The sequence below is a fragment of the Carettochelys insculpta genome, chromosome 20, assembly GCF_033958435.1.
Source record: "Carettochelys insculpta isolate YL-2023 chromosome 20, ASM3395843v1, whole genome shotgun sequence".
Classification (NCBI taxonomy): Eukaryota; Metazoa; Chordata; order Testudines; family Carettochelyidae; genus Carettochelys; species Carettochelys insculpta.
The window spans coordinates 8,735,455-8,746,374 of record NC_134156.1 but is presented as its reverse complement, the minus strand read 5'-3'; the positions used below and the strand labels follow the sequence as shown (position 1 = coordinate 8,746,374).

Sequence of the window (10,920 nt, the reverse complement as noted above, 5' to 3'; positions counted from 1 at the left end):
CCCTGGTCGTGTCACGCTGTGTTGTCAGTGTATTGCTCCTGTATGTTGGCGGCAGTAGCAATGCTGCCCTCGCTTGCAATGAGCCCATCAGGTGCAACCTGTAGGGCCTTTGCCATGTAGTTTGCAGAGCATGCACAAGAAGCCCCTGTACAATGCTCAACAAGCGTCTCCAGTTGCAATCCATAGGCAGCAGCCGCCCAGAGCCCAGCAAGCACGAGACAACTTCAGCATAGACAAGCTTGAGGAAAGGGCGGACATGCAGCATCTTGCCTCATCCTCGCTCATCCTATCACGACGCAGTGTACCTCAGTCGGGACGGGATCTGACCAATCAGAAAATGGCATCTTGAGCAGCGCCTGAAGTCTCACGCCTGGCGCCTTGCGGGACGGAAGGTGTATTTGCCAGTAACAAAGATGGCGGCCCTGGCGCTGTTGGGGTAGGCGGCGTGGGACCTGCTAGGCACGCCTGAGGGGGAACGAGGAGGAGTTCAGGTAAGTACCGGCATGGCCTGCTGGGCCCTGTACGAACCAGGGAGAGTCCCGCCCCCCACTTCCCTTCCCCTCCCCCCCTCCGGGAGTTAGGGCTGCTGCAGCGGCGGGGGCAGGGAAGGGAGCCAGTTCCTGTTCATGTCTCCCTCCCGGACTGGGCAGCTGGGAGCTGCAGAAGGGGTTGCCAGGTTGGGACCTGCCTGGGTGTCACGTTGGAGGGGGGTGTGATTAGCCACAGTTGGTCTGTATCCCCCCCCCCCCACCAACACCCCCATCCCCAAGCCCTGAGACCTGCAGGTTTCCCCCGTGGAGCTTGCTGTGAGCTTGTCTCCTCGCCGAGGTCACAAGGGGGTGGTTTGTGGGAGTGGCAGTGCCACCCCCCATCTTTCATACTGTGATTGCAGGTCTCTTCCTCCCCCGCCCCCGCATTTTTTAGTTTATTCTTAAATGGTGAGCTCCTGGAGTCATGTGATTACATCAAGTCTTGCTTTAATAAGAGTAAGTTTGTTCCTGGTGTAGTGGAAGAATGTTCATGGGGAACTGTAAAAGTTAAAAAGAAAAACTCAGAAAAAAAAAGAAAAATATGAGAGAACCTCCAGCATGAGTGTGTGTGTCACCTTATAGATTAACAGCTGTTTTGGAGCATAAGCTTTTGTGGGCAAAGACCCGAAACTATATGATGCCACATGACTTCTTGTTGTTTTTGCAGATACAGACTAACCCAGCTACTCCTCTGATACTTGTCAACAGGTGTTGTTATTATTTTTATAAATGTTTCTCGCCCTTTTTTTAAAAAAATCTATTTATTTTTCAATTGCTTAGGTTTGGCAGCATTGCAGTTATTTCATGTCACTTAATTACACTAGAACAGTGTTTCTTAAACTTTTTGAGACCAGGCAACACCAAACAATATTTTTTTTAATGTGGAACACCTGTGAATTAAAAAAAAAAAAACTCTCAGAACAAAAAACCAAACAGTAATGTATACAGCAGAAACAAAATGAAGTAATTTAATCAGGTATTGTAGCAGTGAAGACGTAATAGTGTATCTGGTTTTAATAACAGAGAAAATATATACTATCAGTGTATTTTTCTAAACGCAGCACACCCGCGAGGAGTTCACAGAATGTGAGTGTTCTGCAGAACATACTTGAAGAAACACTGCACTAGAGAACTTTACCTTTGCAAGGATTTTCAATACTTGGGACATATCTTGAAATCTCTCTCTCACTCACCCATGCACACACACTCACAAGCTTTCTTCCATTGCTGCACAATTTTCCCATCACTATTTCAGTTGCACTTTCTGAGTACAGCATCTGCTGTTGCAGCTTACCAAAGTTCTTCAGCTCTGTGGCAACAGACAGAAAGCCTGGTCATTACAGTTGCCCTGGTGCAATTAGTCCTCCCAGCACAGGCTTGTAGTATCTTCACTGAGCTCTGTACTCAAGGGTTGGTGCTTCTCCTTTATCAGAAAACTGTGCTTGGGACTGTGGGATGCGTAGTGATGCAGTGTGAATGCAGGAAGTACTGTGTGGACACGCTGAACCTGGAACATGATGGTTAGCATGTATGGTACACACTGGGAACTTGCCCTGCCTCATTTACATTACTGCAGCTTGCAACATGGTGCGATACTCAGCTGTAGACAACACTATTAGGAACTGACTCAAAGGGTAGCAATACTTCGTCTTTTCCAACTTGCCTTGGTGTTCCACTGACCTGCCATGGGGAAAAAGGTCTGTGCGGTGATTTTAGTTATTTGTCCCAGTTTAGCTTTCCTAGTCCCGTGCATCTTCTTTTTCTTTTTCTCTTTCTTTGCAGGATTTTTACCATCTTGCAATTCTGCTTGAACTGCCTTGAATTTCTATTCTTTTAAGGGATTTGATCTTTCTGCAGTAAACTCTTCCATATCTGATAGCCTTGGGACAGGGAGGTTGTTGAATATTAAATATTATGGATAATAGAGAGGATCCCTTCACTGCCTGGGGGCTGCACTACAGCATCACTCCCCTTTCCTAAGCCTTTGGCAGCCCAGCCGCCGGAGCACTGCTTCCATCCGTGCAGCCCATTCAGCACTTCCTGCCAGGGGTCAGCATCTCCCAGCCGCTCAGAGCCTGGCCTGTGCTGTCTCCCTGTGCTCAGGCCACCTGTCCCACCACACTCCCACTAGAAATAAGCAGCTCAGGCCCCACCCTGTGCTGCTGCACATGTGGAGCTAGCTCCTCATGCTCTGGCCACCTGTCTTGCAGGGGTTCAGCAGCCCCTAGCAGCTCAGGCCCCAGGCTGTGCTGCCATGCGGGGTGGGGTCTGGCATGCAGCAGAGGCATGCTCTCCCCTTCCCCCCTGCCCACTGGTGACAGTTGGTGAGCAGCCTTGGAGCTTCTGCAGCTTAGGTCCAGGGAAGGGTGGGGAGTGGCAGATGCAGCAGCCTCATCTTGGCTCTTCACCTGCAACCAAGTGCCAGTCCGCACTTAAGAAGGGGAAGTGGCATCTGTGGCTCAGGCGGAATGGGATCCCTTCGCCGCCTGGGAGCAGCACAGCATCCCTGGAAGAAGAAACCTAGGTGCCAGGAGAGCGTTTGGTGGCAGTTATTGTTAATGCTGGTTATTTGAGAGCACCAGTTGACTGAATACCGGTTAAAACAGAGTTTACTGTAGTTCTGAGGCTGTAGGTTGCTTCCAGTGTGTTACTGGAGGGAAAAAAAAACTGTGTGCAGAGGCTTTTTTTTCCAGTTGAGGAAATGTAATATAGTATTGTTTATTAGTTAGGTAGCATTATTAGACCCAACAGCAAACAGGACACTCTGGTGGACATTGTACAAATGTGGAATGAGAGAGCCCAGTGTTCTGAAGAGTCTATCATCTAAATAGACCAGAGAGGGCTGGAGGGAAGCAGTAATATATACAAGCATCATAGGAGATCTCAAAAACATATTGTAGGCTTTAAATATCTCATTATAAAATGCTTCCTCACAGGGAGAGCTTATAAATAACTGCTTTACGATCACCTTCAATAAAATGAGACTCTCACCAAACGGCAAAGATTTTTATGTGGAGTGATGGCTGCAGATTCGAATAATAGAAACTCATTGATTCATCTTTCCATGGGAGGTGTCTGTTCTGCATGACGTTACATTTGCACGATGCTTTTAGTAAGGTAGGAAATTGGCCTGGAATACTTGATTTAAAAATTACTTTTCTTTAGACGCCATTCAGTTGTACAAGGTCCTGTACGTAGGGTGGCTGATGCCCTCCAACCTCCTAACCTACATGGCTGAAGTGCCCAGGTTTTATGTGTGGCTTATAAAACACTTTTTGGACTTTTGGGATGCTTCAAGATGGACATTTTTACGTTTATTTAAAATCTTACATTATTTATGAATAGTTACTGAACTTTCCTGAACTACAGCACCTGCGGAATTCACAGTAGCCTGCATCAGGCCCACTTGTTGGCTTACTGCATGGGCTGTGCTCAATTAGAGCAATCCGCCAATTATTCATAGTTGGCATACCTGTTTCTGCATACAATACTTTGTTCTGAACGCTAATGCTTTAGGGCATTTCATATCAAACTGCTTTACAGGCATACAAAGCTTACAGCACCTCTTTTGTCATGCCTATGTTCCAATTTTGAGGAAATAGGTCAAGTCAATTGACTTCTCTTTTTCTATGTCATACAGCAGGTCTGTGACAGAGTTGAGAGTAGAATCAAGGAATCCCGACTTTCTTCACTCTACTCTCTAGACAGCATTGCTGGTTTTCTTTTCTTTTGTTTTCTTTTGTTTGTTTTTTCCTTTTCTGTGTAGTTGTGGTTTTGGTCTGGTTTGCCTAAAGTTCTCATGCAGTAATCAGATAGGTAAGAAGCACATGCCCGTGGATTTGTTTATCAGTGGTTACATGATTTATTTGCCCAATAAATGTGGAATCTTGGTTCCTTGTTCATTATGGTCCTATGTGGATGGAGGAGCATTTCTTTCAAGGTAAGCTGGGGCAGATGGATTTTGAGAACATGTGGTGTGCATTCCTATCTCCTCTCCACACACTATATTGAGTCTGCCTTTTAACTTTGTCAGTTTGTAATGAGAGAATCAGACTGTAGATCCCATGGGCGAACTTATTGCAATTATGGGCAAGTGCTTGGATTGATTAGCACCTTTCTCTCCTTTGCACAGGAGAGCCATTCTCTGTTTTGAATGAGTTTATGAGAAGATTGAGTTTGGTGGTGTTCATATTGATATTTGCCTCGGGGGAACTACTGAAGAACAAAATCTCGCAGATATTTCAGTTGTTAAATATCTGCAGGTAGTAACTATTGCAGAGAGAATTGGTGTGTGTCTGGTTAAAGAAAGTAACAAAATGTAGTTATGCAAGCAGTACCCTTATTTTTAGGCTGGTGCTAAAGAGCGTGAACTGATCTTATGTCAGTGGGAACAGCCTAGGGTTAGGCTTACATGTAACTTACAGGCATTAGGAAGGTGTTCCCTATATGGACAAGTTAGTGCACAATTGCTCAGTTCAAACATATGGTCCTTTCCTCAGAAGCAGCTGGTCCTGCCAGGCAGCATACTGGGTCAGACTAGATGGGCCACTGGCTTGATCCAGTCCGGCAATTATTACTTTATTAATTGAGACAAAATTAAAACGAAAGGTGTATTTTTAGGGCCTGCTCTTGCTAACACTGTGTATTGGAAGTAATCTCACCACTTGTCTGACAAAGGACTGAGGGAGCTTTTCAGACCAGACCTTCCTCCCAGATTCATGCTCTCTGCCATTGTTGCTTAACTTCTGCCCCACACTTCCCGCCCCACACTCCCCACCCCACTGTCATTTGGGGACAATGTTCTGGTCTAAGATAACTGGGCTGAAGAAGAAAGGAAAGGAAAAGGGATATGCATTTCCTGTTAGGAAACTCCTCTGAAAATAGGAAATGCAAGTGAAGTGGAAACAGTTTAAAATGTATATTGAATAATATTTTAAAATTCGGGATAGGTTTACACTTACAAATTAGATTGACATAGCCACATTAGTCAGGGCTGTGAAAATTTTCATGCCCTAACCACTGCATTAGGTGAACTGAATCCATGAAGTAAACACAACAAGGTTGATGGAAGAATTCTGATTGACTATGTTGATGGAAGGAAAAAAGCCCTTCTGTCAGTGTAGGAAGCATCTACATTATAGTACTGCAGTGATGCAGCTGCAGTACCATAACTGTACCAGTGTAGCATAGACATTCATTGGGTTTCAAAATCCATTGCATTCCTCACTGATTTCAACGCAGAATGAATTTCTTCTTCTGTTAGCAAGAAAAGCGAACCTCTGGAACAGGGGTCTGCAACCTGTGGCTCTTCAAAGACTTTTTTGTGGCTTCCAACGCTATAATTGGAAAGTAAAAAAACCAAAAAACCTTCCTGATTATTTTCAAAGAACAGTGGTCATCTAAAAGCCCAACAGTGAACAACTCATAGCTAAATAGCAAACGATATCAAGTATCAGAGGGGTAGCCGTGTTAGTCTGGATCTGTAGCAGCAACAAAGGGTCCTGTGGCACCTTATAGACTAACAGAAAAGTTCAGAGCATGAGCTTTCGTGAGTTAACTCACTTCTTCAGATGCTGGTCCCGGAAATCTGCAAGGCCAGGTATAAATAGGCCAGAGCAAAGCTGGGGATAACGAGGTTAGCTCAGTCAGGCAGGCTGAGTTGTATTGTCATCAGTAGATCTGGAGGTGTGAACTCCAAGAGAGGGGAAGCTGCTTTTGTATTTAGCCAGCCATTCACAGTCTTTGTTTAATCCTGAGCTGAGGGTATTGAATTTGCAGATGAATTGTAGCTCAGCAATTTCTCTTTGGAGTCTGTTCTTGAAATTTCTTTGATGCAGGATAGCTACTTTTAAATCTGCTACTGTGTGTCCTGGGAGATTGAAGTGCTCTCCTATGGGTTTTTGTATATTGCCATTTCTGATGTCTGATTTGTGTGCATTTATTCTTTTACGTAGAGACTGTCCAGTTTGTCCGATGTATATGGCAGAGGGCCATTGCTGGCACATGATGGCATAAATTACATTGGTAGATGTGCAGCTGAATGAGCCCACGATGGTGTGGCTGATCCGATTAGGTCCTGTAATGATGTTGCTGGTGTGTATATGTGGGCAGAGCTGGCAACGAGGTTTGTTGCATGGATGGGTCCCTGAGATAGCGTGACTGTGGTGCGGTGTATAGTTGCTTGTTAGGATTTGTTTTAGGTTGGCAGGTTGTCTGTGAGCAATGATAGGTCTGCCTCCCAAGGCCTGTGAAGGTGTGGGGTCATTGTCCAGGATGGGTTGTAGATCCCTGATGATGCGCTGTAGAGGTTTTAGCTGAGGACTGTAGGTGATGGCTAGTGGTGTTCTGTTGGTTTCTCTCTTGGGCTTGTCCTGTAGTAGTAGGCTTCGTGGCACATGTCTGGCTCTGTTGATTTGTTTTCTCACTTCCTCAGGTGGGTATTGCAGTCTCAAGAATGCTTGGTGCAGATCCTGTAGGTGTTTGTCTCTGTCGGAGGGGTTGGAACAAATGCGGTTATATCTAAGTGCTTGGCTGTAAACGATGGATCGTGTGGTGTGTCTGGGATGGAAGCTGGAGGCATGAAGGTAGGCTTAGCAGTCAGTAGGTTTACGGTACAGGGTGGTACTGATGTGTCCATTGTGTATAAGCACGGTAGTGTCAAGGAAGTGGATCTCCTGTGTAGATTGGTCCAGGCTGAGCTTGATGTTGGGGTGGAAGTTGTTGAAGTCCCGGTGGAATTCCTCCAGAGTCTCCTTTCCATGGGTCCAGATGATGAAGATGTCGTCAATGTAGCGTAAATAGAGCCGGGGTGTTAGTGGACGAGAGTTGAGGAAGCGTTGTTCTAGGTCAGCCATGAAAATATTGGCATATTGAGGGGCCATGCGGGTACCCATAGCTGTGCCGCTGATTTGAAGAGAAACCAAGAGAAAAACCGACAGAACACCACTAGCCATCACCTACAGTCCTCAGCTAAAACCTCTACAGCGCATCATCAGGGATCTACAACCCATCCTGGACAATGACCCCACACTTTCACAGGCCTTGGGAGGCAGACCTATCATTGCTCACAGACAGCCTGCCAACCTAAAACAAATCCTAACAAGCAACTATACACCGCACCACAGTCACGCTATCTCAGGGACCCATCCATGCAACAAACCTCGTTGCCAGCTCTGCCCACATATACACACCAGCAACATCATTACAGGACCTAACTGGATCAGCCACACCATCGTGGGCTCATTCAGCTGCACATCTACCAATGTAATTTATGCCATCATGTGCCAGCAATGGCCCTCTGCCATATACATCGGACAAACTGGACAGTCTCTACGTAAAAGAATAAATGCACACAAATCAGACATCAGAAATGGCAATATACAAAAACCCGTAGGAGAGCACTTCAATCTCCCAGGACACACAGTAGCAGATTTAAAAGTAGCTATCCTGCATCAAAGAAATTTCAAGAACAGACTCCAAAGAGAAATTGCTGAGCTACAATTCATCTGCAAATTCAATACCCTCAGCTCAGGATTAAACAAAGACTGTGAATGGCTGGCTAAATACAAAAGCAGCTTCCCCTCTCTTGGAGTTCACACCTCCAGATCTACTGATGACAATACAACTCAGCCTGCCTGACTGAGCTAACCTCGTTATCCCCAGCCTTGCTCTGGCCTATTTATACCTGGCCTTGCAGATTTCCAGGACCAGCATCTGAAGAAGTGAGTTAACTCACGAAAGCTCATGCTCTGAACTTTTCTGTTAGTCTATAAGGTGCCACAGGACCCTTCGTTGCTGCTAGCAAATGATATGTGATCTTGAAACATTGGATAACTTCTCCTTTAATATGTGCAGTGTGTTGTGGGATATGATACTTTATCTGTGTTTTGATCACGTTTCTAATAAACTCTTGATTTTGAAAAGTAAAAGAGCTTGCCACATTCTTGCTGTGAAGGGCAACATGCATTTTCAGGAAAAAAACACCCTGAAATTGAAATGTTGCAAAAGATTTGGTTTGACCTTATTTATTAAGGACCATCTCGTATTCACAAGTATTCCGGCTCTTGAAGGATTGATTTTTTTTTTTTTTAACCAAATTCAAACAGAGGGAATGCTCAGAACTATCATTTATATTCAAATTCAGCATATTAGCATGTGGCTCAAACTGGGACAGCAATTAGCGGGCCCATATAAGGACTCTTCTACATACTTTGTTTTATCTAACTGTTAACTTCCACACCCCCCCTGCCACCCCTCCGCTCTTTTGATTTGCCAACCTTGATAACAATTTTTCTGATTTGTCAATCTTGGTAACAATTTTTGGACCTCTGTGCTGCATATATTGAGTCTGTTCTGGTATGGCTATGATCTGAAGAAGTGGGTCTGTCCCACGAAAGCTCATCACTTAATAAATTATTTTGTTAGTCTTTAAAGTGCTACTTGACTGCTTTTTTGTTTTGAAAAAATGGCCGCTCTTGCTGTTTTTTGGTGCTGATCCCTGCTCTGGAACACACTGAGGGCTTGTCTATGTGAGACTTTATTGCACAGAAAACCGAAGTCTGAATCTACATCACACAAGTTTACATCCTGTGTAGACATTGCTGTAGTGTACTAAAATTTCATGTTACATGTCAAAGTACTTTCCAGATCTATAGGAGTATCCACACAGGTCCTTTCTCTGCCGCACATCAATGTCCCTTACTCATCTATAGCCACAGAATAGTGGAATTGCCAAAGGCATATTTTTTGAGTACTCCCGTGGCACCTTATAGGTAACGGGTATTTTGGAGCATAAGCTTTCGTGGGCAAAGACCCACTTCATCAGATGTATGAGTGGTGGTGTTTGGGGTTTTTAGAGGAGGATTTAAAGAGGCAGGGTCTCAGTAAAGGGAAAGGCCAGAGCTGACAAGGTCTATTCAGTCAGGGTGGATGTGGCCCAGCATGGGTGTCTATCAGGTGCCACAGGACTTCCTGTTGTTTTTGCAGGTACAGACTAACCTTGACTGAATAGACGTTGTCACCTCTGGTCCTCCCTTTTACTGAGACTCCCTCTTTAAATCCTCCTCTGAAATCCCCCCACTCGTACATCTGACGAAGAGGGTCTTTGCCCACGAAAGCTTATGCTCCAAAATATCTGTTAGTCTATAAGATGCCACAGGACTTCTTGTTGTTTTTGAAGATGGACTAACTCTGCTACCTATCTGATCCTTGAGTACTGTTTTGTTGGCAGTTTTTAAGCAACATTCCTTTGGGTTTAAATGATTACTTTTAGTGGATCTCACCAGCCTTAGAGAAGTTAATTAACTATATCACACAGGTCACCTAAAGGAGGTAAATATAATTCTGATCTGTGAAATAGGAACGCTGGGACTGAGAAGTTATGGTTTCTTCCCAGATCAAACAGTGAATTAAAAGAAGAAATAGACGTCATTAATAAGATTGCCTCTTCATCTTCTCTAATTACTGTACCCACTTGCTGTGTCTTAACACAAGTTACAATACCACTTTAGGTACTCCAGGCAGCTCAGCTATGAGTAAACACAAAGTGTTACAAATTATCAGCTTGATCTGAGATGGGCAATAAGAGTTCTGCCACCAGCCATGGTTTTACTTGGTTAGCTCCTGGTGAGCTGACAGCACATCTTTACCTGCACATCTGTAGGCACAATCTCTTGCAGCTCCTGTTGGCTGTGGATTGCTGTTTCGGGCCAATGGGAGCTGTGGGAAGTGGTGCCCTGGTCTGCGCTGCTTCTCACCTTAACTGGAAATGGCAATCTGTAGCCATCAGGAACTGCAAACAGCTGTGCCTAAGGACGGGCAGGTAAATACAGCACCAGTGGCCTGCCAGCAGCTAATCCCAGTGAACCACCTCTGGCTTATTGCCTACACCTGAGCTAGAGGCTAAATACTAGTTAGTAGGAAGACCTTATAGTATTGCTATATAACAGAACCAGTTTTCATCAAAGCTGTTCTTTGTTTTTTCTCTAATTTCTTTTTCCTGTGTTTCTAGTCTTGGTGATATATCAGACTTCTCTTGTGGGATTCATTTCTGTCAATGAAATGTTCAGTCTCTACCTTCTGCGTAGACGTAATCTAGCTTGGAAACTATAATCAAAATGAAAGCAGTAGGAATTGAATACACCAGTAAAAACTCTGTAATTAGGAATATTTTTTCCTTCCTGGAATACGGGATGCGATTCTGAAGCACAATTTTTTTCCAGGTGCGTTGATAGTGATTTTTTTTCCTATTCAGTTGCTGCCATTGTAGATTTTGTACAATGTATCCCAGTGTATTATTTTTATTGTACACTGGGATACATTGTACAAAATCTACAATGGCAGCAACTGAATAGGAAAAAAAAAAATCACTATCAATGCACCTGGAAAAAAA

The 10,920-nt window shown here is 44.4% G+C and overlaps 1 protein-coding gene across 2 annotated transcripts in view; it reads left to right on the top strand.

Annotated features, from left to right (window-relative positions):
- The first annotated feature begins 416 nt into the window (after positions 1-416).
- The window catches only part of TMEM94 (transmembrane protein 94), a 118,492-nt gene continuing 107,988 nt past the window's right edge, over positions 417-10,920 (top strand). For both annotated transcript variants that reach the window (XM_075014849.1, XM_075014850.1), the window contains exon 1: positions 417-491. The gene's annotated coding sequence lies outside the window, so the exon portion shown is untranslated. The remainder of the gene's footprint in view (positions 492-10,920) is intronic.